Source organism: Toxotes jaculatrix, chromosome 5, assembly GCF_017976425.1.
Source record: "Toxotes jaculatrix isolate fToxJac2 chromosome 5, fToxJac2.pri, whole genome shotgun sequence".
Taxonomy (NCBI): Eukaryota; Metazoa; Chordata; class Actinopteri; family Toxotidae; genus Toxotes; species Toxotes jaculatrix.
The window spans coordinates 7793221-7817134 of record NC_054398.1 but is presented as its reverse complement, the minus strand read 5'-3'; the positions used below and the strand labels follow the sequence as shown (position 1 = coordinate 7817134).

General features: G+C 40.6%; 1 protein-coding gene across 2 annotated transcripts in view; it reads right to left on the bottom strand.

The window, feature by feature from the left end:
* Nucleotides 1-22615, bottom strand: part of tspan9a (tetraspanin 9a) — a 153992-nt gene extending 131377 nt beyond the window's left edge. The window contains exons 1-2 of one of the 2 annotated variants that reach the window (XM_041038697.1): nucleotides 22342-22615; nucleotides 3257-3313 (exon numbers count right to left, since the gene is read on the bottom strand). The gene's annotated coding sequence lies outside the window, so the exon portion shown is untranslated. The remainder of the gene's footprint in view (nucleotides 1-3256; nucleotides 3314-22341) is intronic. The other variant, XM_041038698.1, reaches the window with a different exon arrangement.
* Between the last annotated feature and the right edge of the window lie 1299 nt (nucleotides 22616-23914).

Here is a 23914-nt window from a genome sequence, read left to right as displayed (position 1 = left end):
CACAAAGGCTGAAAAGAATAAATCCAGCTTGTGTTAGAGTAAAAGAAACCTGCTCGGTGAAATGAATAATTCAGAAATAAAAACAACTTTTGTTCTGTGCATGTAATGCAAAGGAATAAGAGCCTGCAGTTATGAACTCTGACACCACTACAGTGGCCTTCTGAAGTCAGCTCAGCAAGGCAGCAGCTTCAGCTCTGTTTTCAATCAGCGTTAGCTGTTCTTCACCAGGTTCAGATGTATTTTCTGACAGACTTAAGCCATAACTCTTGAGAGCCAGTTTATCAACTTTAGCTACAACGTTACAACAAAGGAAAACTGAACCACTGAAGCTGACAGAGTGCGGGTGAACCGGAAAGAAGTCTGATGGATGCTGAGCTAGAGTGATGAAAGGAGAGCAGAATGTGAGAATGTATAGCTGAGCCTGACAGGCTGCTCACCATATAAGGATGCTCCGATCAATCAGGTACTGATAGGCGTCATCAGGTATTCTTTACAAATGATTCAATTAATAACTTCCAGATGATTTTCAATCACAGAAACCCCTCCAAAAAATTCTGTTTTTTTTTTTTTTTTTGCTAAAAAATTCAAACTATTTTTTTGGTCCTCATGTAACCACGGCTGTCAATTCCCAGTCCCTGAACAGCACCTGCGTTCGAAGTCTCACTTACAAATGAAAAGGAAACCTGAGCTGGAAGCAGAGCAGAGGCACAAAAAATGTTGCACAAAGTTCCCACTCACATGAAAGAACACATTACCACACCAGCCAGTCGTGTAGGCATCTGTGTACACACTTAAACAGATGCAAATTACATCACTGAAGATGTTCACATTAGATTCCTACTAAAGGATCAGAGGTATAAGATAAAAGTAAAGCACTGGATTGGCAGAAGAAGATAGGAAAAAAAGCATTTGCCTTATTATACCAATTGAGAAAGTGAGCCAATTTAAACAGCAGCGAGGTGAAATTCAACTTGAATGTAAAAATCCCACCATTAACTCTTGTCCTTGTTGGACCCCTCTAAAAACGAAAAAGGGGTGAATAAGCATGACAAATAAAAGCTTCTCCTGATGCTAATTATCTACTCTGCCTCGCAGGGATTTATAGTGACAACCTTGGGCTATTAATTTCCCCTTTTTCCCTCCAGAAAAAAAAAACCCTGTCCAGACCAACCAGTCTCCTAGGACCACCTTCTTTATTACTCTGAGCTAACTTAGGGCCCAGATGTTGCTGCCATTGAATTAAAATAGAAAAGAGCAACAATCTGCAGTCACAGCTGTTTATGAAGCTTTTATCTGAGGTGGGTGGATGATATGTTTCCCTCTGAGAAACAGCTTAAAACTGTAGACACTTCTGCAACTGTGCCTCAAAGGAAAATTTTCAAGGAAATTCTATTGGACATTCGTAGACATTATAGTTACTTGTACTGACTGCAGAACCCACAGTGCCTCCCAGAGGTCGCTACCACACTACCAAAGTCCACTACCATCATTGACCAAAAGGGAGCCTGAAGACGCTGAGCCTGGCTACAATCAAAGTGTTTGACCTGAGCTCGGAACATTTAAGGAACACAGAGTTTTTAGAGCAAAGAATCCTTAGAGGCATCACTGCTGCTTACTGCTGACAGGGTGCTTCGTCCTGAACAGCGTGACCCAGAATGAAAAGCAGCAGCCTGCTTTCACACTCTGTGCTGGCTGGCACCTGGTGGTGCCGGTTTTTACATGGATAGTCATGATCCGGACTGTTTCCTTATTCATGTTAGCACACCTCATTCAGAATCAGGATCACAGCATGAAAGAGGTTAGGTGCTTATGTTATTTCCCCCCTTTAGCCTTCACACTGTAAGTGTGAATATGCACTGAGGTAACCAAAAAAACATGGAAGCACCTGTACTGTAATGCTAAGCAACAGCCCTGCAATGACCCTGAAATGTTCAGTGACTGCTGAGATGTTTGTATGTGGACTGAGGTTTATTTCTAGTGTTTTCTCTGCATCACTGATTAAGTGTTGCAAAATGTTCCCCAGCCCAACTGATGTTTCCTACAGTTCATTAAGTATTTTCCCTTTTATACACATCATTGACAGCTCTTTGTTGCTTGCCATGGAAACACATAAATGCTACCGAGAAGTAGAGGACACGATCCAATCAGTGGCCACTGCTGATCCTCACCGATGAATGCTGTGTGACAGTCATATGTGTGCTTTCACCAGAGGTTGTCTTAGCTTAAGTTAAAGGCCAGATCTGTGTCAAGTTAACACATAAATGTTGCTTCTGCTTGGCTGAATCAAAACACTATTCCGTGGCTGTCTGGCTGCATTACTGATGTGTGCTTACAAACAAAGTCTTAATATGAAATAAGCTGTTTGAATAACAGCGGTCTTCTATTCAAACAGCTGTCTTTTAGAAATAACAGAGACAGTGCATGCATTATTATCTCTGCACACTTCACACAAGCAACGCTTACTCCATAAACTGACAAACACATTAGCCTGCTGACATATTAGCAATGCAGAGCCACTGGTGTTGTGTTACACTGGGAACAGCAAAACCATGTGTGGTGAGCAGGCAAAATACATTATCTTGACCAATTACAGGCATGTTTGAAAACTAATTTTAGACCTAACTTCACCAGTAATTAAAGCAAAATAGCTCTTTTAGATGCATACTTAAAGAAGTAGGCAAATGATTGCTGGCACTCGCTATTCTTGCTGACGCTGAGTTACCTGACAACCCTTATAGTCCAAAGAAATGTATGCCTATAACCAATTACTGGTACAGGCCATACTAGAGGTCATGCAGGTTATATCCCTGAAATTGAAATTTAAGATATAAGGCTCGTGTGTGACTGTGTGTGAGTATGTGTAAGGGGCTATTTCCTGTAGTCACCCACGCCAGAGTTTGGAGGTGGGCTGACAGGAAGCACACCCATATCAGAGTAGCAAGTCAGCTCCGAACACACTGTAATTTGGTCCCAGGAGCGTGTTTCCTGGAATGTCCATTGTTTTTCCTATTACAACACCCCAGAGAAAACTGGGAAACACCCACTACAAGGAAACAAAGCTGTGTGACTTATTTATTAATAAGTCTTAATTTCCTGGCGTCATCCATTCTTGATTCTCAAAACCTTGTGAGAAACTAAGTAACCAAAAGGAAACAGTTTGTCAGCATAACCTGAGAAAAACTTTTGCAACTAAACAATTACTCGCAGTTTGACAGGGTAAAAACCGAGCAGAGTGGAACATGGAGTAATTTCTCACCAGCTCAGATGTGGTCAGAAACAGAGGCAGTGGGCTCTCCGGCTCGCCCTCGACAGCCTGTCAAAGAGAGGAAGAAAAACAGGGACTGAGAATGATTCCACAGATCAGATCATCTGCTAACTGGAAAAATTCACAGAACAATAATGGCACACGTAGCGAAAAAAGCGGGCTGTTAATAGGTAGCTGTTTGGAGACGTGACAGAGCTACGTGACAGATACATACAGTTCTGTGAGCTTGTGAACAGCAAAGCAGCACAGCGGTGAATGCTATTGAACACCACAGCAGCCCTAACACCAACTCAAACTGTCAGTGGTTGATTCGGATATTTGTTTGAACATTTGCACTCTTCCATTTCTGTTAAAAACAGGCATTTTAAAGACAAAGACATGGAAAAGACATATGACCATACACAGCCTCCTTCCTTGTGAGGCGGGGTCATTACTACTGACCACACATTTAGGATCTGGACAAATCTTTGCCATTGGAGATGACAGTATGCACTGAACAGACAGGAAAATTATAGCCCATGCCACAGCGCTTCCAAAGCATCCCAGTGATGCTATTTCTGACCACTATGGATATGAGTAACTGTCACAAGATCAAATAGTCCAACTGCCTGATAATCATAGTCATAGACAACTATTTTAAGCATGCTAAGATGTGTAAATCACAGTGTGTTTCATACATTAGGTGGCCTATAATGAGAGTAGCAGGATGCTGTGTTCAGCGTCAGTGTCTGTGTGGAAACTGCAGGTCGGCAGGGGCAGACGAGACCAGAATCTGTCCTATGAGCTCACACTAAACCACAGACCATGGGCCCCTGTCTGCTGTGACAGACTCTGCACCAGACAGCCACTCATTCTGCTTTCTTGTGGAACGCTCTTCCACACAATGTCAACTCGTCCAAAAACCAGAGCCAGCAGCCTCTGAAGCTGCCGAGCATGTCTACAACCTGCTGCTTTCCACTTGCCATGCTTGCTGAATTTCTGAGCAGGAAGGCGCGCAACCACAAAACCAGGGCAGGTGCTCCATTTTACATTTAGCCGTCTGGATCAGGTGTAAGACAGATGACTGGAAAGACTTAGTGGAGGACAAAAAATAAAATAAAGAGGAAGAAGAAGGGAGCAAGAGGGGAAGTATAGGATGAAAAGAGGTAAGCCAAATATAAGGCCAAAGGCACGGAAAAAATGAAACAAGGAGCAAATGTTAGCTGGAGACGTGGCATTTATTTACTCAGTTCTCCCTTCTCCTTTGCCAAATGCAAAGTCAACAAGTCATTAATTTTAATTTTCTGTTGTGGCTTCAAAACTACAAGCTTGCGGGGTGGAAGTAATAAGGCCAGGAACTGACATTTCCCTTCCACATTTTCAATCTTCCATGTGTGATAAAAAGGTTTTCGTTTTCTCAAAGAACAAAGAGGGCATCAAAATCCACTGCTTTTGTTTTTGGAGCCAGTACTTATCAGACCTCTGAGAACAACATCTAATCTAGATTCTGCAAGCTGATTCATTAGGTGCTGTGGGGCAAAATTGATCCAAAAAACACTGATTTACTGCTCCGATGTGGCTCTACAATACAATCAGCACCACGCTGATATTTTCTCTTTTAAAAGTCACTCTTGCTGGTGAATTAATGCGCTGCCTTGGATATCTGACACTGTGGGGGTCAAGTCAGGAGACAGATCAAAGGTAAACACGCCTGAATTCGACCATCTGAAGCAGCCACTTCAGATGACAAGAAACATGAGAAAAACCTGCCCTAAGGTTGTTGTGTGTTGTAAACGTTCACTTGGCATTCACACTGAAACGTGTGACATGTTAATAAGAGCCCTGACAGTTTATCTGCTGAGCTGCTGTAGACCTCTGCTAAAGGTTCATGTCAAAGCTTGCTACAATTACAGCATCTGCAAATCACACATCGGATCTGCCTTAGCCACCTGGATATCAAAGCCTAACTTTCAGTTGCAACCTTTATACTAATTATTGCTGAACAGTTCAAGACTTGACATAACAGTTTGACATGTAGATGCTTGTGATTTTATAATACCAACAGCTCTCTGAAAAGTTGGATCCCCCAGCTCTCAGTATAAACGGGTACAGTAGGCAGGTCTGCTGGATACTCCCCAGAGCTTTCAGCTGCTTGTGATAAAGGCAAGAGCGTGAGAAGCTCTTCAGTATATTCTTAGTACTGCCTCACCCTTTTTTTGCCTCTCTGCTCTCCCTTCTCCAGATCCCAGGGGCCTGCCTCTTTTTTAGGCACTGCACATCAATCTTTTATTTTTCAATTTCTCCGTCACAGTGGAATCTACCAGCGGGATAGGCAACATAAAGAACAGACAAGAATATTAAAGTGGACATCAGCACATTCTCTGTGATGTCTCTCTATCCATCTACGCCAAATATAGGAAAGGAATTTAACCACACAATAAAACAGGATGAGTTTAATGTTGCGTAGGTTTATTATCAATCCTTTGTTTTGTGTATCACAGTACACAGATTGGCTTGTTTATTCAGTTCAATTCAGTGGGAGACATATGCAATAGAGCTGAAATGATTAGTCGTAAATTGTTCAGTGAATTGACAGGAAAATAATCAGCAACGTATTTCGTTATATCTATTAATTGTTTAAGTCATCTGTGATTCCAGTTCTCTAATGTGAGGATTTGTCTCACTGTAAATTCAATATCTTTAAGCTGTGGGTTTAAAAAAACAGGACATCAGATAATGTCACATTCAGCAATTGTGATGGATTTTTTAAAAACATTTTCTAAGATTTCATAGATTTAAGTATTAATCAGCAATGAGAAGTATAGTGGTTTCTCCCTTTAACCACATTTCCCTGTCTCTCCATTTAGCTGAATACAAGTACACAGATCTGGTCTAGGTCCTTTCAATATAATGTAATGTAATGTCTTGTGGTCTCTACAGATCCACTGAAAGAGACACCTACCTGCCTGCTTTTGTCCCCTGCTCAGCTACTGTTCTGTAACCACTGTGTTTATTTTTCTCCCATCTACCAAACTGCATCAAATCTGCATCTCTGCCTGCCTGAATCCCTGGGTGCCCACTGGCCTGCCTGCACATCTGAGTTAAGAGTGAAATTTTACCCTGAGAAAGTACTGCATTGCGGCCAGCCTGACAGCCCCTCCAGCCTCAAGAGCAGTCCAAACAGGAAAACTGAATCAGGGGAGATAAAACTCTATTTATACTTTCCCAGACAGGCATCCTGATCACAGTGTCAAATATGATCACATGATGAACTATAGGTATGGGGTTTATTATGTCATGCATAGCAGCCATAAATGTAATACCCGAAATAGTATAGTTTAATAGTAAATATATATATATTTAAGTTTTCATTCTCAACAATATCAGTCGCAGAGTGTGTGCTTGTACACAATGGAGGACTCTAAAGGAAGCACAAGACATTGATTTACATTCAAGCAGCAGCTAGAGCTTTTTTTTCAAGTAGCCAGGCATTCCATTTTAATGACACACAGTCAACACAAGGAGAGGGGGCTTGGACACACACACAGCTTTGGATGAACACCAACACAAATGTAGCGGTGATCAATCACTGAGGGGATTTGGCAGCTTTAAGCACTCACACGAGCGGCATACAACTTACATCAATTACTGGAAAATTTCTTTCCAGAAATAATTGATCATGATGCAGAGAGTGCAACCGGAGAAATGCGAGTACTAACTTTAGGAACTGCACTTGCATCTCAGAACATATGACCTTTTGAAGCACATGCTGTAGAGGCTTTACTTCCATTCTGAGATTGTCTAATACAGCTATGTGTATGTGAGGGAGAGGGAAAGAAAGAAAAAAAAAAAAAAACACACCATGGGGTCAGAGCAGGTCAGATGGTTGAACAGGAAATAAGTAATTGATGCCTGAAGCCACTCATGACCTATGTAAGGAACAGTAGACCTGTCAGCCTCAAGGCAGGCTGACATTAAAGTGGCCTGGTTGGTCCATCTGAACTTCTCACTGTAAAAACCCTCTGTCTTACTGGTGCGTCACTAAACATTTCTTTGGCCTTCTGTGACACAACAATGTTTTTTATCAAGGCCTCCAGGATCTGACTTTTGTTCAACAAGGTAGTTCAGCGCACACGCAAATCCTTGTTTTACCATAGTTGTGGGGACCCGTCTTTGACATAACACACTCACTTATCCTAAACTTAACCATCACAATTGAATTGCAAAACCCTAACCAAAATCAAATTCTAACATGAACCCTAAAACCAAGTCTTGACAGTCAAACAGCCATTTAAACTTGTGGGGTCCCGCAGTTTGGTCCCCACATTGCTATCAGAGCCCTCAAGTATAGTTGGCCCCGGTGTTCAGACCCCACGAATATGGTAAAACAAACCCACACACACACGCACACAATTTCACACAGCTGTTACTGATCACACACACGTCCTTAACCCTTTACAATTACACTGTTCAACCCGTGGGAGCTTTGGCCTTAGTAGCGCTACTTTGGGTGTGTTTTGGTCTGTATTGGACTCCGTCTTCACACAACCCTGACAAATTATACATTGTTTGAAAGCTCTAAGCCTCCCAATTCTATCTGTGCAAAGCATTTAACAATATTAACAATACAGATGCAAAAATTTTACGATCCCCATACAGTATCACAGCTGTTGACACAGAATTGGTTCAGAATTGTGACTATGGTTGTAAGGTGGTTTCTATACAAAGGATACTCTTATATTATCTTATATTCCATGCCATTTTTTTTTTACCGTGTTTGTGCTACTGTAACTTTGGTTTAGTGTCTCTTATACTCCCTTCTGAATTTTTGGTTGTAAAATTTAAGGAGCTTCCTTTCAAAGGAGACCAGGGTTGTGACTATAATCAAAAGAGTTGAAGAACAATAACCTTTTTATTTTGGATACATTATTTTTTGGGCTCATTCACAAAAACAGGAGTGTCCATAAAGCGGTTTTAAGCACTTTGTGTGCACTTACAGATCTGGCTGGTCTAGACATCTACATAGTCACATACATCAATTTTAAATCACCTAGGCTGTTTTTAGAGACTGAGAAAACAACTGACTGATATATATTTTTGTAGCTTTGATCTGGAATTACAGTGCAAAAGGTGTGTGATTAACATAATATGAACTGTGGAGAGAGGGTCAATTAGCACAGGACAGGGTGAAATCTAACAAGTCATCAGCACTTAAAACTCAAATCTTCTCAAAGAAGAAAATAAAAATTTGTCAGATCTAGTATTGTAAAATTGTGTTGTTTTTCCTTTTTTAAAATCTTTGTCTGACCCTCTCACTCGCATCTTTGTTAATATGAGCTTTTTAGCAGTTTATGCTACATTAATGTGGAAACACAATTTGATGACTCTACAGTCTCATGACTCAACAACTTGGAATTTTACTTTCAGATTTGTCTGAAGCTATCACAACTCAGTGATTAAAGGTTTGGGTTTATCTGTTGCAGCTTTTCAAGTTTTTTGAGTTTATTGAAACAACAAACTGATTTTCACATAATGTCATCCTTGCACTCAATGTCACCCATTTCGTAAAATAGTAGCTGCCATTTGAGGTCACAGAAAAGTGAATTGAACTCTTTCACACCGTTGGCCTGCCAATTATTTTTCACTATCAAATCACAAAGTTTGTTAAAATCCATATACAAACAGGATAAAATGTTTTAGGGTTTATTTTCCAGTATTTACTAAAAAAAAAATAATGAAAAAATAACCAAATCTGGAGCAGAAATGAGTCCTAATGAGAAGAACATGTTTGGATTTTGAGGCAAATAAAAAGTACAGAAATCCAAACTTTCTTCTGGAAAAACAGTTAATAAAAAACAGCTGCTGGTTGTTTGTTACAGAAATTCTCAAGGCTAGAGTTTGACTAGTATGCATATAGGAAGAGCCCATATCAGCCAAAACTGGCTTATCACAGATATACAGTGCAGTAAATGGGTGTATGGCCAACATTAAAAAGAAAAGATGTACATTGCTTGTTATGAAAGAAGTGTCAACGTTAAAATGTAACACAATTTAATTGCTGAGTCAATCACATTGGCTGGATCTCATGATGCCTCAATGTTCAATAAATTTGATTTGACGTATGACAGACAGACACAGATTAGTATGGATGCACTGAGAATATAAAGCAGCCAAATGGCATCACATGCATATTAAATAGTGAGCCTGGGAAGTAAACGGGAAGTAAAATGTATGCACACAGTGATCAGAACTTCTACTGATTTAGCAAGACATTAACCATTCTGTGTACAGAGCAGCCACGTCTCAACTCAGGTCCTCCTTAAGGAATTATTAGAGCGCACTGATTTCCCAGAAGGGACAGGGCAGTTGTTGAGAAGTTCTCACTAATAAGTGTGCCTGAGTGTCAGTATTATACCCCAACTTCAGCCTTCACTCAGGGCTGTGACGATAACAGCAGCCTGACTCTACCACAAACCCAATCATCAGATTAAACCTCAGTCAGCAGTGGAAACTGAGTTTGACAGGGGACCTATTGTTCAAAAGCTGGACATGACTCAGCGTAGTGCTGATCTTTCATGATACCAGCTATGTCCTTTGATTGTTTATAGGAGTTATCACAGCTTGATTGTGAAATAGAGGTTACTGAAAACTTCTGTAAACATCACTTCTAAGAACAGTACTGGGAATTTGTCGTGCGAAATATTTCCCTGTTGAATGACACAGAGAGCTTCGCCAAAGCTGGACTTGTCTTTGAACACAACAGTGAACATTTATTTGTGTGAACGTATTTCTTGGGAAGGATCAATGTGATCAAATGGCCAGCCTGCCACAGAGACAATTTCATGCTTACGGACAATCCCAAAGAATTCAAACACCAAGAGAGCAGCAGTCCATCTGGATTTTTGAGAGTGCTGTATCAAGCTGTTTACAATTACATATTTCTTGGAAGAAACCTGAGTAACACAATACAAGGAAGATGTTATAGTTACAACATACAGCATCCTTCTTCTTTATGGCATTGAGACATTAACAAGAGCCAGACAATGGCAGGCAGACCTCACATAGCTTAGACCAGCAGCACTCTCACAGCTGAGAGCTTCAGTCAGTGCGGACAGTCATAAATTAAGGGACATCACTCCTGACCACAGGGTCTAAAAGAAGAACAATACTGATGGAAACAGGTCCATGGAAAAACTCTCAGTCCAGTACTTTCACACAGTGCTGGCACAAACCAGTGCCTCTCTGCACGGCCTGCTGTGGCCGCCATTTGTGTTCTCACCAAAAAAGGGAAATACAGATCTTAAAAGAGATCTCACCTCTGCTTCATCAAGTATCCTCACACCCACAATGAGTACATTCACACAGTACACTGGTGTCCCATTTGTAGCCCCAATCTTCAACCTGAAAACTGCTTTCTGAGTGAGCTCAGTTTAAGCCAGTCTATTCAGCATGCATGCTCAGAGTCCATCTGATTTGCATGTTAAACGGGATCTCTCAAAATGTGTGAATGCATGTGTCAAGCAAGCTCAGAGCAGGGGCAGAGAGGTCCCCTGTTGCCGCCCTCCAGTGGTGTTTGGAGAGAAGGCAAAAGCGAGAAGGAGGGAAGAAGTTCACAGGTCAAGGGGACTGCGTCACTTCAACAAATGCCAAGCGAATTTGTGGGCCTGAATTGGAGAAACAAGAACCTCCTGTATGCATTACACACCTGCCAGCAACACCAGCGCCCTAAAGCCATGAGTAACTAAAGCCATGAGTATTTTACTCAACTTTCACCTATTTCAAAAACGTTTTATGCTATTTCACCTGAAGTCACTACACTGGGCTGCAACAGTGACCAGCTCTTCATCCTATCCCAATTAATTAAATAAAATTACTTTTATAAATAACAGGCAAGAAAGGTGGTATTATCATTAAATTACCTGTACCTTACAGACCATAAAGTTACTAAAAAAGAGTGAGCTGTGTACAGTTTATTGAAATTACATCACATGATTTTGTTTAAGGTCAGGTTTCTCAAACACTGACAGTCATCACTATTTTCTGCCAACAGCGTGCAAGTTGCTCAATGCAGCTTTTGACAACATGCATTAAAATGATCTTGTTTTATTGAGACAGAGCTGCATAGATTGCCAAGTCACCATTCTTAACCATTCTGGATAACTGAACATACACTAAAGATGTTCTAAATGTCCTTGGCAAAAAGGCTTAAGCTGATTTTTAACAGTTGACAATTTTGAGTCCACCAATAGCCAGACATTTTCATTTTCCTCAACACCTCAAAACACTGAGAGCTTGTCTATCTTAAGCTTTAAAAATGTAATTCATATCTGTTTTTTGTACGTGCTACCCATGCATGCTTGGCTGAGGAATCTCATTTTGCAACAACAATGTGGAGAAAGCGCCAGTTATTCAACACAATACTTTGGTTCATTGCCCTCAATCACCTGGCATCACTACTTCTCAAAATAGCACTCATTCTGAGATGTGAATGCATTCCTACAAATAAAAGGAACTGAGATATCCACCTTCATTTTCAATACCCAAACACCAACAAGTCTGTCTGCACTTGAAAAGGCTGCAGTGTCTACACACACACATACACACGTGACTATTGTAATTTCATGTTAAGCTTGTCAAATGCAATTCCTAGTTAGGCAGGAATGAAACCACCAAAGACGCATTTACTCAGGGTTTGGACTTAGGCCTGGGTAATACAAGTTAATGCAAAAAGTTTGTCTAAGAAAACGAAGGGTGAGGCAGGATAGATGTTAAAAATTATCTGCTTAACATTCAATTACATCTTCTTACATCTTTTCAAAAGCTTTTTCAAGTAAATTTCAAGTTTTAAATGCAAAAGATGTCTGTGATGAGAAAATAAAGGTCTTTACCAGTATTAAAATCAGTCAGGAGATGCTCTAATCAAGCAGTGGTGCAGCAGAACATTCTTCAACCTTCAATACATTTTTTTCTTAACCACTTGGAAGTGATGACCTCCAAACTCTGCAAACTGCCTGTTTGGACTATTATGTAGTTGGACCATGGCAAAAACACTCTTCTTATTACATGAAATTCTTTGTGTAGCTTTTGTGTAAATACAAATAATACAGCAGGAAACTGGGAAAGCACTGTAACATTCCTAAAATAACAGGACACAGATAAACATAAACTGAAGAAGGGAAATTTATTAATTCCCTGATGGTTTTCAGAAAATGTTAGAACATGTCAACTTTCATGACAAGATGAAAATATCACACCTATCAAACCCCCACGCCAAGCCCCATTTTTTGATGTCACAAGGTTGAGTGAACTGTCACCTAACTCTCCAGAGCGTCAAAGACCACAGGATGCAAGCTCAGGAATAACTTCACAAAGGATTTGCTTACAGCCCTCCACTGGGTAAATAAACATGTCACTCACATGTCAAGTCTCAGATTCTTTCACTTTCCCTCTTTGTTGATTTCAGATTCCCTGCTTCCTACTAATATCTCATTCTCTTTGTCTCCCTTATCAGAAACATATATATGTGTACACAAAAAAACACACTAGAAAATGAGGAGGATTCAAGTTTTTTTTTTTTATTAGGAAACTTCTTTCACAGAAATCCTTGAGGGCACACTGAGTCCAACTCCATATCCTCCATTTTTATGGGTCATACAAGGACATCCAAGCCAGAGAAAAACAGGCACAGATCAACAAACAGACTTAACAGGCGTGCTCTTGTTTCTATGAGGCTGTGCTTAGGCACATTTGTGTTTTGAGCTAAATGCTAAAGCCTGCAATGGTAACAAGCTCACTATACTAACTTGCTGACGTTCAGCAGGTTGCTAATATACCTATAAGTATCACTATTATTATCATTATCATCACATTCTCTCCCTCTCCTCACTCTTTCTCCTCTCTCCCCCCTTTTCTCTTGTCTCAACCCAACCAGTCGTGGCAGAGGGCCGCCCACCCAGAGTCCAGTTCTGTCTGAGGTTTCTTCCTGTCAAAAGGTCATATTGCCTCTCCACTGTCGCCAAGTGCTTGCTCCTGATGGGAACTGCTGGGTTTCTATTATATTGTAAGGTCTTGACCTCACTCTGTAAAGGGCCTTCAGATAATGTATGTTATGATGTGGCACTATATGTATAAAATGAACTGAAATTAATCAAGATTCATCAGTTGGGAACCATGAATGTCTGTCCCAAATTTAGTGGCTAAAAAAAAAAACAAAGAGCAAGAGGAGGAAAAAAGATCAGATCTGAGGAGCCCCAGATGAGCTCATGATTGCATCAGTCCACCTACTTGTTACGGGCAGTCAACCGACAAAAAGGTGCATAATCATGTATGACTTCAACACATGTTCAGTTTGTTATGACGTGACATGAATACAAATCAGAGTGAAACTGAAAGGCAAATGGCCCATAAGACAGAAGCCTATATTTCACTGATGGTATATAGACTGGGCAGAGAAAATGTTGTGTGGCTCCAGATGCTCTGAAGTAACTACGTCCAATATATTTTATGTCCATCTGGGATCTTTAAATGTATCATTATAACATAAAATTTGGCAGAACAGGGAAATGCTTTCCTCAGTGTTCAGTGTGCTGGAAGTTTATTATACAGGAGTAATGACAAATGTTTTTTTAACCACAAAGTTGAATTTAGATCAGGTATTTACTGAAGAAATTCATTCCAGTATGGTTGCTGTGGATTGTTCATTAAAGCAAGAATTATTTATTAGCCTAATAAAACTTGTGGATGCATGACGCTTAATTGCATAATTGGATATTGCGGTTTCTTCATTTTAACAAACCATATAAGGTCTTATTCATAAATGATCAGGGTACTCCACAAGGTTTTTCTTTTCATGGCACTCTTTGAACTTACATTCTGTGTAAAATGTTTCTATTAATGAGGCATGTTTTAGAGTCATTTTAATTACGATTCTGCCAGGCTGCCTGAGTGAGGAGGCAAATACATCAAGGATAGATGGAGAGAGAGGGGACATGCCATCTTTGCACATTTGTCTATTCATTATGCCTTTTTGGTACAACTGGATAAAATCTAATGCAGCTTGGTATTTTATAAAGTGTTGCTTTTCTGTGCTGTTGAGCTGTGGTTTGTGGTGCTATTGAACTGTATTAGGTTACTGAGAGGTGTTTCTAATGTTTAGTCTATCCCCTTTCATATGGGATGGATAAGCACCTCTCAAAGACTTCCTCTCTCACCCTCTTGTCTTCCCTCTTTGCCTGCTTTCTCATGAAGTCCAGAAGAGCCTGACTTTCCCTGGGCCTTTTGATGTGTGGCTGGCTAGCCCTGGCTTCATCTGCAGAAGGGGCAGAGGCCAGTGTGGTGACTACGCCACCTGGAGTGGTGGTCAGGTTTGCTGCAACAATCACAGCCAGACTAATAAAGTACTGTCCTTGGAGTGCAGCATCCATTAAACTGCACCACTGCCAAGTGTCAGCAGTCACAATAACAGCCTCTTCCCCTTTGCCTGTGGGTGGGTCCCTAAGCTCCTGAAAATAGGGTATTAATTACTACAGTTTTAAACTGATTGTTTGAAGGTACTCACAGTTCCAAAGTACACTTTATTTCAAAGGCCTCTGCATCTGTGCTTTTGTCTTTGTTAGGTTTCATATAAGGCCTGTAAAACTAAAGCTAAGTAGTTTCTTTAAAAGGAATTTCAAGAAGGCTCTCTCTATATATAATACAAAGCAAAGTAAATCTGGCTCCAACCCCTCCCCAGACACACGGGAAAAAATACAAGCACTCAAAATCAATATTCACTCCCATCCAGTTTTAGATGAATTTTGCTTGCAGGTGAAAAGGCTCTCATTGGCTACCCACCTTTCAATGAGTGCCTGAGTGCCAACTTTGCATAATAGGGAATAAAGACAAGCAAACAATTTGGTCAAAAGTACTCTAGTACAGCATTGAAGATACAAATATAATGTTATGAACCTTAATTTTGCCCTCAGCCAAACCATTTTGCCCTGGAACAAATAACGGATTTAGACTGTTTGACATACCCAAAATAAATTGCATCTCATTTTTAACCACTACAGAGACATCAGATCCAGCAGCAAATTTCAAAAGGACTTGCTTGGGCTGCATACAATGGGCGCTGACTGCCCGGGCCATCTCAATATCTAGTGAAGCTAACCCTAACACCTCCAAAAACATCAGAAAAAAAATTTCAAGTAGGTTTTATCTTGACAATTTGTCCACATATTTTAAGTTTAAACAACTAAATTCTCACCTAAAAATCTTTACAGTTGTGAGTTTTCTCATCAGTCGATGCAGCTGTTTGGTGCAAAAATGCATTCTGGGATACTTGCCTCTCCCAAGCCCACACAAGTCACCTCCCTAAGCATCCTCGATAAAACAGGAGGAGCGAAAAGACATCTGGGCATTTGGACTGCACTTGGCTAGATGCAGACTTTGAACTGGAACAGTACTTGGGCTGCGAATGGCGTTTCACAAGTTTGCAAGAACACGAGTACAGAGAAGTTCAGCTCATGAGAAACGGCTCATGTTTAAAGAGTTCAATTACCATGGTGAGGTCTCAATCTGAGAAGCACCAGGCTCTGTTGTGGCTCACAAAGGTGCTTTTGATTAGAGCACCGGCATGAGGCAAGAGGAGAGCTGGCCCTGCCTTGCCAATGAGGCTCCCTTGTGTACAATTAATCACAGCAGGTTCAAAGCTGGTAACGAATTAGTCTTTCAGGATCTTTTTTATTGTACCAACAAGTATTTAGGAGACCAGACATGACAGGACAGGAGAAGCTGCCCCCAACTCTGTGCCAGCAAAGGTGGCAGAATAGGAAATGTGCCCTCTTTCTCTCTTGTTTTCTCTGAAAGAACACTTAGGTTGTTGTAACTCAAAGTGCTTCTCCAAGTAAAATCCAAGCATGTCTGATGCCTTAAATACCCAAAGAAACAAGGTCTGCCTTGCTGGTATACTCAATACTAAAAATCAGTATGTCCTTCATTTTGAATTAATAGGATCATTTATCAAGCACAATTAATGTGGTTGGCAGTAATGGTTGTTATTAATATGAATTTCACGGGCTCAGTTTTCTGAAATGATAATGGTACGTGGTATGGCTTACTGTCAAGAGTGATATTTTTATCAAACAAGCACAGGCTGTTTTACCGCCTTCGCACTTTTGGCATTTTGGTGACTAAGCATGAAAGTGACTGGACTGAAGTGCGAGGGAAGGTATAGAGGGAGGTGTGGCAGCAATTTTGGTGTCAAGGATTACTGGTTTGATAAAGAGTCACTGGCTGTCTGTGGGTGGCAGTACAGGTCGGTCTTTCATCTGGAGCCTTTAAATTTGAGGCACACCATCCAAGTTGTTATTTTTCTTTCTTTTAAATTTACAGTGTGTGGCCCCGTTATTACACACAAAAATGAAAGGACTTTACATAGACAGAAAAGCAAGCAGGCAAATGTCTGTGATTCTGTGCCCAGCAAAGTGGTACATTATGATTCAAAATAGTCCCATTGCCCAATCAGCAGAGCACAGGACCAGCGACTGGACAGCCAGACCCATGAAAGACCTTCAGGATACTTTAAAGCTGTTTCTCCACTTCACTGAGATTCTCCAAAACCTTCTTTATCACATATGCTCATTCAAAATGAACAGCTGCTGGGAATGCAACATCTCAGCGTACAGAGGATGGGGCGACATGACCCCACACTTCTTAAAATCCAATTTCCTTCACTTTTAAGTAGATTTTTTTTTTTTTTTGCTAAAATTTCTCAACAGCATCCTCTTACTGCCAATATAGTCCAGATGAGAGATGATCTGTGTTGATAAAAATGCTGATACACTCATTTGAGTCGCCTTCAGTTATTACCAAGAACAATGAAAAGCAGAGTGTGCTGCTGTGAGTGCTTTAGATACTTTTGTTGCCCTGGATTTTGCCTCTCAGGCTGCTTACAAGCTGGGGCTGTATGGACATAAAAAAAGGACATGGTTTACCTTTGATAGTATGCATGGGATTTCATACACAGCATTAGAACCTTGTCTCTCTCAGAAAAGAGTTCCTGTTGTGAGGAGCTTCCTTACAAAACAGTCTGTATACAGGACAGTAGTTCTTTGGAAGGAGGATTAGACAAGCTGATTTAAACAGGAATGACTGATGCCAACCTCTGTCACACCCAATAATAATCTTTCCAAAATAAATAAATAAATAAATAAAAAACCTTTCACAAGTGCAGTGCCAGTGTTTCTGGTCACAAAATGATGGTGCCACTCCTGCTCCTGCAGACTGAGTCTCACAAAGTGGTACATGAGTTTAATGTAAAACTATACAATAACTATGCAAAAAGTCAGGTAATAAATTGTACTTTTTTGAGACTTTGTGAATAGTGATATTGTTTAGAATAGTGATATTTTTAATGCAATAGTTTGTGGTGTTGTATTGGTTTATATAATCTAATGACTTCTATTAGACAATTTCTGGTTCTGGTTAGAATAACAGGCTGCAGAACCCATTGTTTCCTGTTAAACAAAAAAAAGTCAGCTAACATTAGGCTACAAGCCCCATGCAATCATTCATAATGAGTTTTAAGGCTGATGCACTGAAGGGGATGCTGGTGGCCATGTCTCTCTCTGTATTTAAGACCTTGAATTGTATGCATTTGATGTATGTTTGTTCCCTCTTATGTAAAACTGAACATGCCTGTGATAAAAGACGAATTCCTAAGAAAACCAAGACTACACTCCAAAGACAATAGAGTGTAGTCTAATGTAATAAATTTTAAATGGCAAAAAGTTCTGCCAATGGGTTGAGTCTCTTGTGCTCTGTCCCTTTTCCCAGAACATAACTCCAGCACTGAAGAAACTGTCACATTTTATGCTGCATGGTTATAAAGTTAAAATGCTGAAAGCTAAGACATTACATGCACTAAGATATTCTGTGATCAAAGTCCTGTTTATAGACTTTGGAGCCTTCTCTCACACAAAATGGTCAATGTGGTCTGGAGCCAGATAATGGGGACCCCCCCCGACCTCAATTTCTGGACGAACTACAAAATCGTAGTCCTTAAGAGTATTTTTAACAAGCTACAAGAGTCACATTCAGTATATGGTCAGTCAAATGAAAGAACTGCTTTCCAAATTTAAAGTAACTAATGACAAATGAAATCAACACCATCCCATCAAGTATAATATATGGCTACAGTAATGTGACCCATTCCCTTCAACTGGAAACTCTGCACCACAGCTCTCAGCTCAGCTACAACACTGGTTATGACTGAAATGCATTCATGGCTTTGGACAAGGATCATATCTACAGGAATTTATGTGATTCAACAAGACAAATATGTCATTGATCACAACCAGGTGCTGGCTTTCTTCTCTTTTTGCCCTGTTTCAGACAGGCATTCAATTCTGCAAAATCTAAATAATCCAAAAAGACAGAAAAGTACAAAATTGGAGGAGATCTAAGGTTGCAATTTGAGCTGCACCATTGCACAACATTTGCATAACAAAGTTAGCATTGAAGAGAAATGTGTAGCCCCCAGCCACTTTCTTTAATAGTGAAAAGACAATGACCAAGTGCAACGTCATCTGATAAGACAGGCAGGAAAAGCTTGCCACAAGCACCAGTCCACATTTTGTAATGAAAATGCAAAAGACAGACAGAGAGCTATTTTAATATTTTTGTAGATAAGTAATTATCATGGAAATAAAGCTGAACTGAATTAAAGTGACATTTTGGCCATTAATTCATTCCTAAGCAGAGTAACAGATTACTGAGGGGAACATTATCTCAGAGAAAATTTGTTATGTAAAGCTCTCTAAGTGGCCACCACTGGTCACAAATGTCTTAGAAATCATATGAAAAAATTCCCACACACCAGCCTACCAACACAGACAAAGGTGACCGGCACAGGCTAGGGCTACACAGGGCGTCAGGAGAGGAAGGTCTGCCAGCTAAAGTCAACAAGTCTGACATTACAAATCCCGCACGGCACCGAAACAAAACAGAGCGATGAAGTGTGAAAGCAGAGCAGATAGCAGCAGTCGACACCTCACTTCCACTATACAGAAAACAAGACATGCGTGGCATGTACTCTAACATGACATAGATTAGTTTTACAATGATAGATTCAAACTAAGCAGCGGGGGCCTATTGTTCTTTATCAGTGGCTCTTTTATTGTCTTGATAAAGATATACAGATCAGCTCTTCGATGCTGCAATGCTTTGGCAGTGATAGACATCAACAAAATGCTTGAAATGATCCAAGCTGTTAATAGTAAGGAAACAAAAGTCTCTCACAGAAAATCAATATGAAACACGAGGTATCCTTTCCTGCTGCTCACGCAGATTCAGGCATGAATTTAGTTTTGGTAAGAGAAACCTGCTGCACCTTTGGACCGAGCAGGCAGGATCCCCGGCTCGGAAATAGACTTTAGACTGTAAACAACCGCACATCAGTCACATAGCGAGGTCAAAATATAGACTCAGAATGTTCTGCTCGCAGTGTATATACAGCTCCGAGTTAGATATCTGATCTGCATCTCATGAATGCACAGCTTGATCAGGCCACATAAAGACAGTGGGGAGACTCGCCTGCAAGCCTGGAATAAGGGTCGCATCTGACACAAGATGCACAGTCAGAGTGAGTCATGGAACCCATTGGTCAGGGGCAAAGAACCAGCGATATCTCACACGGACAAACACAGTGACACACAGCCTTGCTCTTCCTGTTGCTGATTGGCCCGGAGGGATGTGATTAAAGTGGCAGAAAAAAGAAAGAAGAGGGGCGAGGGGTGGGGGTGGGGGGTACAAGAGAGAAATAAATGTTGATATAGCGGCACAGCTCATCCATTGTGAGGCCCAGTGGAATGAGATCTGCCCAGCACGGACGGTCCTGCCCCCCCGACCCCACATCGTCCCAGAGAATAGGAACGTTCATGAAGGGACGGAACATAGAGCCCAGCTCTGTGGTGACTGTGTGGGGGACAGAGAGAAAGCTGAGGAAGTAAACACAGTTGGAGGCTCACATTGCTGCTTTTGTTTACCACCGCAGAGAATCAGCCAGCGCGTCCCGGAGGAAAACCTCTTGACAAAGGTTATGATTGTTACGGACTCAAAATAGTCGTAGAGAAAGTTAGCTGTTGATGGCGAACTTTGATGTCAGTGAATGTATGTTGGTTTCATTATGTAAACCAAGGCCTGAACACAACGAGAAGCAGCTGAGGGTTCAAACCACCACCCCCCACCCTCCTTTGAGTGTAATTTGATGGTGGCTATGGCTAGTAGATATGACTTCTGGGAAATAAATCCAACACTTAAATATCTAATCCACTGTAAGCCCTTGTTTGTAAGATTATGGTTATGGTTAAGACGCAGCCAAAGAGGCCACTCAGCCTCTAAAGCCGGTAAAAATAATTAACCATAGGAGTGAAATTAGGGAGATGTGCATATGATAAACGGCTTTCTTTTCAACAGTAGGCCATGGGGAAGTTGGGGGTGGAGGGGGCACTGACCCCATGCCATGAGAGAAGCAGGAATGTGGGGTCAGACGGTGCAAGACCTCTCTCTCTCCCCTCCCATACACCAGAATAGACAGCATACCACCATGATGAGGAGCTTCTGTTTTCATATGTTGACACTTGACTGCAAGGTCGGGCCTGAGAGGTATATTTTTTTTCAAAATGTGGCTCCTGTGAATTCAACACTTTCCCTGAGGTAGTGAGGAATATTCCAACAAAACAAACAAAAGCATGTGAGAAACTGAAGACAGACAGTCATTTTCTGAGGACAGACACTTGTGACTTAGCGGCAAATAATAATCAATGAAATGCGCCGAGGATACCGTTTATGTATCCAAAAACTTGACATATGCTGTAGCTTTGCAGAACAAGGCCTTTTCCACATGTGGTGAATTCATCAATGAACGGGATGCACCACAAAACGTCACTCACTTCTCACTCTCCGTCACCACACTGCTTTACAGGAGCCTTTTAACACGAGGGCCAGCTCAGAGGAAATGGAAATCAGAACCTGAAGCACAGTTGCTGGCAGGAGGATTTACTCCTCAGTGATCAGGTTTAAATTCATATCTCCAGCCACCTTAGGTGAAGCTTAAGACATATACCCACATAATCGCAGTGATTAGGCTCATCAGGAGTGTCTGCTCTCAAACATCACCCGCTGTAAGAAACTTTTTTTTTTTTAAAAAGGAAGACAATCAGTAAGGAAGTGCGGTGATGAGCTTATTGTCGACCGAGGCGTGTTGCTCGCACAGATCAGAGCAGCATCTCATTCAGCTGTTGCCTCTGAAAGGACTCAGAATTAATGCTTTTGATTCTTGACATTCCTTCAGGCTTACATGATTGACTCATAACACAACTCCTGCATGGCTCAGAATGCGAGATGCTTCATTTATATCCCGAACAGGAGCAGGGTAACTTAATTCTATAAATAAATAAATAAAATCAAGGACTTTGTTGCTGTCACAGGTTAAATGATAATACGTTTATGAACAGCAGCATAAACAGGGAGAAGAGATAGAATCACGTCTTTCTTTTTTTATTTTTTACTTTCTTTTCTTTTCTTTATTTTTTGTATGAGGCCTAAATTTTGTCACTGTTAAAGTTCAGATTCAAAGCTTCTTGGCATGTGACAAACCCATGATCCCCTGCCAAAAATAAGCAGCTGACAGTCATAAAATAAAAAGTAAAGGCAATATTATAGTTTTAGCAGGAGTTCATAAAGGACTTTAAACCCACTTATAACTCAGGTCTAGGGTTTACACTGTAACAAAGTGGGCTACATAACTTTATTATTACAGGAATATTCCTACAATAGTTAAAATACCATAAGGTTACTATAAACTGGTAGCCGCAGTTATTCGCTGTCTCATTATAGAGACATCATGTTGTGGTTGTTTCATTTAAATGTCAGCAATCGTGTCAAAATCTTTCTAGCAGGGACAGGCAGCAAAAAAAAGCTCACAAAACAAAGCTGAAACACACACACACTGAAGTTGGACGGCTTCACTAAACTACGATGTCATCACGCCGCGCTGAATATGGCCTGAAAACAAATACTGCTGTCAGTAAACAAACAAAAAGAAAACAGTCTCTTACCTGCTAAACGTCCTCCTGTGAGGTTCCTTCACCGTTCCGAGGCTGAGACCTGTCAGACGACAGGCAAAGACTGGAGAGGGGGGGAAATCACAGCCACGCAACTTCAATACAAGTCACAAACTTTCCAGTCGGACCTGGTTAGTGTTTTATTCCGCTTCTGTCCTGCCAAATAAAAATACAAAAAATTAAAAAATAATATATAAAAAAAGTCTCTCTGGAATCGCGTCCAAAAATCGGCCCTCTCCCGACAACTTTCGGTGCCCGCTATGTGTCTCTGTTTGATGATGAATTGAGGACCGAGTTTTCTGGTTGGACAAGGAGGAAATGAAGTTTGAGGAAGAAGAAGGGGGCTGTTACTGACTCCTACAGGCGCGCCAGAGCCTCGGACCTTTATACGAGAATTACAGAGGGCTGGGGAGCCCATAAAAAACTGAAACCGGTTTGATTTATTATGATTAGTCTCAGAGGCTGAACTATAGTATAGTAATTTGGCAGTTGTAAAAAAGTGAGTTTTGACAGCTGACTACAGAGACCATGGTAATGTATATTGTGTACACATTTTATATAATTACTTTATATACACACACACACATTTATATATATAATTTTATAAGAAAATTGACATTACCTTGTTAATAGATAAAAAATGCAAATGGGTTTTTATTATTTTAATTTGGACTCTAGCTGTTGATTTATGGTTGTAAGAATTCATCCTTTTTTTCACTCCCTGATGTCTCTTTTAATTACTTCATGAATCAATACAGCAGCAGCCAGAAAACACTACTATCACAAGAAGACCATGCTGTGTTCATGTGTCCAAATCACAAACATGCATGGTGTTTAGAGAGCCATCTGGGTTTCCCTCTGCTTCCACGTGTGTAATTATCAGATTAAAGTGAGCAGAGGGGGATGAAGAGGAAATTTAAAGGAAGCTTCAAAGCCAACATGTTAGCCCTAAACTGTTCCTCTGGGGAAATGCTTCGACTGGAGTGAAGAAGCCCACATAAACACATTCTGCTTGAGTAAACTTATTTTTGTGAATACAGTAGAGCAGGAGGTAAAAATTGAAATACTGAGAAACAAAAAAACACAGATGCAGCAAACCTGGCAAAACTCGTGTCACATTCCAACCCATTAAAATACGCTTTTTCTTTTACACATCTTCATGTGTGTCGATACCTCAGTTGTCATTATGATAAAAAAAAAAAAGTGTATTGGATTCTACTTTGTTTAAAGCTTCCTATTTGAGCTACCACTTCAGACAATAGCTGAACTTCTTAACTATAATCACCCCATGTTAGTTTTCTATAGAAAACACATAGAAAAAGCCTACTGTACTGTATGGGTGGGAAATCTTGAACTCATCACTCATCATGAGTGTCTGTGGATCCCCCTGTTGTCATGATTATATTGCCATTAACTGAGTGTTTCTGAGACAAATTTAAAAGACATAATCATTAAACTGCATATGCTGGTCCCCTGATGGATGGGATCATTTGAGCAGAAAGCAGACCTTATGTGTTTAAACTTTGTGTAATGACACTGCACTTAAAAGCTCTTCTCTGTGCTGGCC